General features: G+C 33.8%; 1 long non-coding RNA gene across 1 annotated transcript; it reads right to left on the bottom strand.

Moving 5' to 3' along the window:
• Positions 1–6,259: 6,259 nt before the first annotated feature.
• On the bottom strand, positions 6,260–7,809 carry LOC143149310 (uncharacterized). Its single transcript, XR_012992749.1, has 2 exons — positions 7,172–7,809; positions 6,260–6,983 (listed from the first exon to the last, which is right to left on the bottom strand). It is a non-coding gene; the product is annotated as an uncharacterized LOC143149310 (long non-coding RNA).
• Between the last annotated feature and the right edge of the window lie 121 nt (positions 7,810–7,930).

Raw genomic sequence — 7,930 nt, 5'->3', positions numbered from 1 at the left:
TTATTGGCAGTTTTGTATTATTTTAAATGAAACGAAATATTACAGTATAGATTCGAACGATACTTAAACATTTTACTGTACACAGTATGTCGGCTTATTTTCGGTTTACTTCGAATATGCGATATTATAATTTTAGAATTGAGAAGGTTTGTAATATTCTATTCTTAATGGTATTGATTAGAGATTTTTCATTCATGTTGTTATAATTCATAGCAAGAAAGTACGATTCAAATGTGAAATAATCAAAACCATTTTTTGGGCATCAGTTTCTCAACAAAGTTGTCACTATACACCACAAGAAAGTTTCAAACTTGTATTAATCGTCTTACTTTTTATTACATAAATCATGAAAGAGAATGGAATATTTTAATCAAACAAAAATTTGCTTTTTTCACTAGACTTCTTAATATTTTGCATTTCTCGACTATTAGCAATACGAAAATTTGCCGATAAGCTTAATGACTAACGAAACGATCTGAATTCGTTCGTATTCTTATTAGATTTTCTATTGAAACATTTATGTTGTTAATATGTTTACTTTGCCTTAATGTATGATGATCATTGCGCATAATACTTGAAATCTAAAAGGCATGACGAATTTTTATTCCGATTGGAATGAATGAGAAATGGCAGATGCAATGGAGTAAGTTCTAAAGTCAGAATTATTAACAATCACAAAGTTATTCAAATTCTATGTTAATACAGAACATTTTACTGCTTAGGCAGCTCTTATTAATTTTAGAGAGTATGCTACTATATGATAACAGACTGTTTGTCAGACTCGATCAAGATTTTTTGTGACGAACTCTGACATTTCGATGATCTCGTTGAACGGCAAAAATCAGTACGCTCTATAAACGTAGACGAAATGTGTGATAACTCACACGTGCCCTCTTCCGAATTCACATTATTACGCGTTGTGCTCATTAGTCTGTAAAAAAATTGGAATTTTCACATTTCTTTCTTCTGTATTTTTCTTTCTGTATGGTACAGCAAATTTCGCTTTTGATAAAATTGTAGAGTGAGAAACGAAATAGGGTACACCGTTTTGCAAGTCTACGTTTCAAAGAAAAGAAATGAGAGAAGATTTAAACGATCGACTTCTGGGCATAACGTGACTTTTTTCGACGCATCATCGAAGAATTTTCTCATCTGACGATTGTTGATATTGATAAGATGATTCTAATTATGTTGTTTATACGCAATGAAACGATTGATTGTATCGCGTACAAGTTTTAGCAACTGCAAATACAGTCACCACTTAGAAAGAAAACGACGATCGTCACATAAGACTTAATTTAAAGTAAATTTTTGAAATTTTGACAGCAGAAAAGAAAGAAAAATGTTTAAGCGTAATTTGAACGATTATTGCAGAGATATAAAAGATCTTGAAAAATACTCGGAAGAGCGGCGGTCGATTATTGGTAAAAGTAAATTTGAAAAATAAAAAAAGAATGTGTCGGATAACGAAAGAAATTGAAAATATTTGGTTAGAAAGTGGAATTTATAATTATACAGCAATAGATTGATTTAAAACGCGCCAATTAATTTTTCATATGAAAACTTTTTACAGAGACTACGTTTCGAAATATTTTCATATTTCTCCATTCATAACGTATGCGTTTCTTATAGCTTTTGTACCCTGAAAAAATTTGTCCACTCAACAATTGTCGCAAAATGCAGAGTATTTATGCCAATTAGCAAACAACAGAGATGTATACATTTAAATAGTATAAGAACCGATCACGATTTGTGTTCCAAATAATTTCCCTTCATGTTAAAATATTTTAATAAAATATGTAAATCTGATGATAATGCATCATCAAGCAATTTTTGTATACTCTTTATCATTTCAAAAGTAAAACAATCCCCTTATGGATTTATACCATAACTTTTATCACAGTTTTGCTGTCAAGAAAGTATGAACAATATTTAAAGTACATTAAGAAATTTACCTCAGTGGTAGCTACATTATTCTAAATAATCAGACGCGTTCAAATCATTTTTTAATCTGTCAACAAAGATAATTTCATGCATGTTTTGAATCGAAATCTTTGGAACACATCGTGGCTGGATTAAAATAACGTAAGTTTCCTAACGTCATGTGTAAAAACATTGTGTTCAGAAAATATACTATAATACGACTGATATGTGCCTGTTATGCGAGATGCGAACGTCTTTCGAGAATGATCGGTCAAAGAGTAGCCTAGACGTCTCGTTCGATGGTCGCATACGCTGACCGACATGAAAATATAAGGAATGAATACAGAGAAACAAACTGAATTAAGAAAAACCGATTTATTAAGATGAAAATACTTAACAAACCTCCATACAAGATGACAAAAAAGTTGTATGTACCCTGTAAACATTTTCATTATATTATATTATATTATTATTGCTACTACTATTATTATTATTACGATTAGCATTATCATTTTTATTATTATTCCTCCTGCTGCTACGTCTATTGTTATGTCACTGTTATTATTATGATTATAATTAATACTTTTATTATTATTTTTATCATAATTATTACCGTTATTTTTATTGTAATTACCACTGCTATTCCTCCTATTACTGCTACTACTATCACCACCATCCCCACCATCACCAGCACTACTACCATAACTACTACTAATACTACTACTACCACTACTACTAATACTAATACTACTGCTGCCACTACTAATGGCCCTATCACAACTATTCCCCCAATTCCTATTAATACTCGACTACTAGTAATCAGCAGCAGTACTTCGACTACCAGTAATCGGTAGTAGTAGACCCGACTACTAGCAACAAGCAGTAGTAGTATCGACAATTAGCAGTCGGTAGTAGTAGCTGTCCCAGTAATTATCGAAATGAAAGAACTTGAAAAATTGAAGAAGCGATTAGCAGTCACCAGTATTCCAAAAAAATACTACTACTACTACTACTACTACTACTACTACTACTACTACTACTACTACTACTACTACTACTACTACTACTACTACTACTACTACTACTACTACTACTACTACTACTACTACTACTACTACTACTACTACTACTACTACTACTACTACTACTACTACTACTACTACTACTACTACTACTACTACTACTACTACTACTACTACTACTACTACTACTACTACTACTACTACTACTACTACTACTACTACTACTACTACTACTACTACTACTACTACTACTACTACTACTACTACTACTACTACTACTACTACTACTACTACTACTACTACTACTACTACTACTACTACTACTACTACTACTACTACTACTACTACTACTACTACTACTACTACTACTACTACTACTACTACTACTACTACTACTACTACTACTACTACTACTACTACTACTACTACTACTACTACTACTACTACTACTACTACTACTACTACTACTACTACTACTACTACTACTACTACTACTACTACTACTACTACTACTACTACTACTACTACTACTACTACTACTACTACTACTACTACTACTACTACTACTACTACTACTACTACTACTACTACTACTACTACTACTACTACTACTACTACTACTACTACTACTACTACTACTACTACTACTACTACTACTACTACTACTACTACTACTACTACTACTACTACTACTACTACTACTACTACTACTACTACTACTACTACTACTACTACTACTACTACTACTACTACTACTACTACTACTACTACTACTACTACTACTACTACTACTACTACTACTACTACTACTACTACTACTACTACTACTACTACTACTACTACTACTACTACTACTACTACTACTACTACTACTACTACTACTACTACTACTACTACTACTACTACTACTACTACTACTACTACTACTACTACTACTACTACTACTACTACTACTACTACTACTACTACTACTACTACTACTACTACTACTACTACTACTACTACTACTACTACTACTACTACTACTACTACTACTACTACTACTACTACTACTACTACTACTACTACTACTACTACTACTACTACTACTACTACTACTACTACTACTACTACTACTACTACTACTACTACTACTACTACTACTACTACTACTACTACTACTACTACTACTACTACTACTACTACTACTACTACTACTACTACTACTACTACTACTACTACTACTACTACTACTACTACTACAAAACTAGTAGCACTAGTAGCTAGTAGCTAGTGCTACTAAAGTAGTATAACTATAACTATTATATTACGGTTATTACAATTATTGCGATTATTATTACTTTCTATTCATTTCATTTTTATTATAGATAAATAATGTAATTGAACATTTGAAACGATATTACGTAAGGTTAATAATAAACAATCGCATCTTCATTTTTGTCGTTACATTTTTGTTAGAATCCTAGAATCCTAAAAATCGAGCATTATGAGTGTTCCACATTTCTTAATGAAATTGTAATATTATCACAGTACTTTACCATTTGTTACATGTTTGTGAAACTGGCTATAGAAAATATTGTAAGTACTACAAATTAAATTTGATTACATTCTAGTGAAAAAGGAATCGTATCTTGTTTTCCTTGTTCCATAAAAAGTATTTGTGATATTTTTGTACAAGAACTGTTAAAGCATTTGATAACAGTTTAGCTATGTTACGAATACATAATATCAATTTTTGAATGCTTGATTACATTCCAGTGAAAACAATCGTATCCTGTATTCCTCATTCCATACTCAATTTTGCAGCACTTATGTAATGTAACATTTAAGATTCTTGATAAGTATTTCACTATTTTACATACATGTATTACATACATGTAATACTAATGTTTCTTATATGAAGAATACACGGGAAAAGAGAATGGGGAAAATACCACGAGATTGGCAGTAATGGGATGAGCGGTCGTTTCTTAACGGCGGGAGGGGAAAGGAATGGTTCTTACCTTCGTGTGTTACACTCAAACGACCAGGTAAGACCCAACGGTGACTCGGGAATTTCCTAGGCTGCAACTGACGTACCATCCAGATATGCGGCAGCGTTACTCCTTTATGGATGCACTGCTGATGAACCACTTTTTCAAGTCGCCATTCTTTGTAATTACTTTTGCGAATTGGTAGCACTAAAAGAAATGGATTTTGATGCAGTTTGCTTTTTAACGAAGAAAAGCGTTTTGTCGCCCTAGTTTTTGATTCGCCCAACCATCCTCGTTTTCGTTAAATAGTTAACATACCATATAACTATTGCTATCTTTCATCGTTTCACGACGTGTTTTCTACAAAGTGTTTCTCACACTCAGTTTCCGATGGCGATAGAATTTATACGTTGAATATCTCCTCGATTTCGTGGGATGCAGTGAAACGACATGACCTGGTCCAAATCGTCAGTCTGCTTGAATCATCTTCGTTTGTGACTATCCACTATAAACGTGTTTTTTTTTTTTACAGTAAGATGGAGTTATTGCATAATTGGACCTATGCTGAACAACTTGTAATACTAACAAGTAACATATATATTTCTGCTGATTTGCGAAATTCGGGATTACCGCGTATTATTATTATTATTCTGTGGTGAACCTTTACTGATGTTTTGTTAGTTAAGCTGATGTGTCGAAAATATAGTTTAACGCTGACAAAATGCACGACAATTGCGTAGGGTTTGACGTAGTGACACGGCAGGTGGTCATCCTGTGCGTTTTCAGGGAAAATTTTCTTCGAGGACCCCGGAAAAATGGATAGGGCAAAGCAGATTCTTTGCGGCCATCAAAGTGTTTACTGGACTACAACTTGCACCCCATGATTACGAATAACTCGACGGAACCTCGTTTTTGTTATTCACTAGTTAGTAGATATAAGTGTTATTGTTTAATAAACTTTTTATTTTTCCGCGAAGCAATATTATTAGCATATCTACGCATATCCCTAAAATTCCTTGACAAACGACGCGTCACATGGTCAATTTTCCGAATAAGTAAGAACCCTGTTGAAATAGTCATTAGGGGCCTAATTGATGCTTCAACGGAATGTCTCACCCGCAAGAGGCATTTATCTTAGACTCGCAAATACTATATCTACGTCCTGTTTTTCTAATTGCTGTTGATCCGCTAACCTTTGAATAATAAAATGGTTTTATGAGCCTCCGTCCAATAAGACGTGACACGCATGCTCATTATCGAAGCAATCTGAAGTATGATCTCACGTTTGTCGCCGACATGGCATTTATTTTATACTTTATTTTCGGAGGGAGGGACCAGCTCTCCAAGGGCTGTAGCAGAGGCGCTAAGCAATCCCTCTCGGGACCCGTTAAGGTCCCTCCCAATTATCACCACTAGGACACGATATTCACTCGCCTAGGCAAGACACACCTCCAAGGTAACAAAACTTCACACTCGTACGCTACGGTTAAGACCGTCTTAAGTGTATCCGGTGCTAACGAAAGATTATTCGAAGTTAAGGTTTTACTACTCTATTTCTTCACTCCTTGAATAATTCTTTATTTCAGTGTTAAAATAGAAGAGAGTGTGGTGCTTGCGATTGCCTTCGACAAGTCCCCGATTTGCAAAAACTGTCAGTGTGATTATTTCGTAAGCAGTTTGTGCACAATTTTGCTCTTACGGCATCGACTCGATCGCGTACAGACATTCGTAAAAATTTTAAGTAATTATATACCTGATGTTCCTATTTGCAGATCACAGATGTAAATCCATTATTTTTTATAGATTTTTTCCCACTTACTAAATTTCGGTTTGCTATATTCTGTAGTTATGTCCTCGTTACACGCTTGTTTCTTTATAAAATTTATCAATTGCTTAAACTTCGTTGTTCTCTAAGGTACGACCTAGGTTTTTCCCACTTTTTTCCAACAAATTTCAAGTTACAATTACTGACGTAGTTTTCTCCATACAAGGAATTTTTCAAAAAGTGAAATTTCTGAACCGCTGTTAGTTCATCGTTATCATCCACTAATTACTTAAATATATCCTGAAAATTATGCAACTCTATTAAATTACCATTAAACGGTCTTATTTCAACTTTCGGGAAAACCGTATTTGCTTGTCTTGTCATTACTGTGTTTGGAATATCTAACGATAATTTTGAAGCATGTATATGTTTACTCGTTAGAACTAAAGTTTGAAAACAGGTATTTTAAAATTGATCTCTTTCCTCACCGTAATCTGTAGATTCATCATCTATTTTAATATTTGTTTGAACTACATCATACACTTTACATAATTCTTCGAGTCTAAATTTCCGTTGCTTTAACTCCAAAATATCCGTGGTGTTATTGACATACGAACTTATCCGCGTTACTTGATTTCTAATTGCAGTCCACTGCTTCTTTTGAGTTTTCATTTGACTAAAATTCTGGTCGATTGCCATAAAGACTGTATTTGAGCGATAGTGCAAGTACGATAGTGCGAAGTAACGTACAAGAAAGTTATTCGTTGCGCACTTTGCCAGAACTGATCGAAGATGGGAACTGCTACCACTTCCTTCGGAGTTATCACATAGTTCGAAGGATGTCTTCCAGGATTGTGATCCTGGTGTTGTTCGTCTGTAGTCTCTTCATTAATTATTCTGCTATATGAGCAGAGAACGACCTAGACGGTCCAGAAAATGTGTCCGCTTGACAGTGCAAATCCAAAAAGTCTCGAGAGATCCATAAGATTAAATCTATTTCGAAGAACCAAAGTGTTGCTTCCGAAACGTTGTATTGATACACAAGGCTGGATCATTCGATATCGTAGTGCCGCACATCCTCGCACACTTACTTAAATTTGTATGTAAAATTATTAAGTTATTAATGTACTTGTATTTGTAATAAGAAATTTATCTAATTTAATGGATGTGTACTGTTTGAAGGTATGTTTGAATCTCCTGGTTTTCGGTTTATCGTTTTGCTCGTCGACTTTTCCATAGTTTTGACT

The sequence above is a fragment of the Ptiloglossa arizonensis genome, chromosome 7 (assembly GCF_051014685.1).
Source record: "Ptiloglossa arizonensis isolate GNS036 chromosome 7, iyPtiAriz1_principal, whole genome shotgun sequence".
Classification (NCBI taxonomy): domain Eukaryota; kingdom Metazoa; phylum Arthropoda; class Insecta; order Hymenoptera; family Colletidae; genus Ptiloglossa; species Ptiloglossa arizonensis.
The sequence above is the reverse complement of the archived record's forward strand: the minus strand, read 5'-3'. Positions and strand labels throughout refer to the sequence as shown.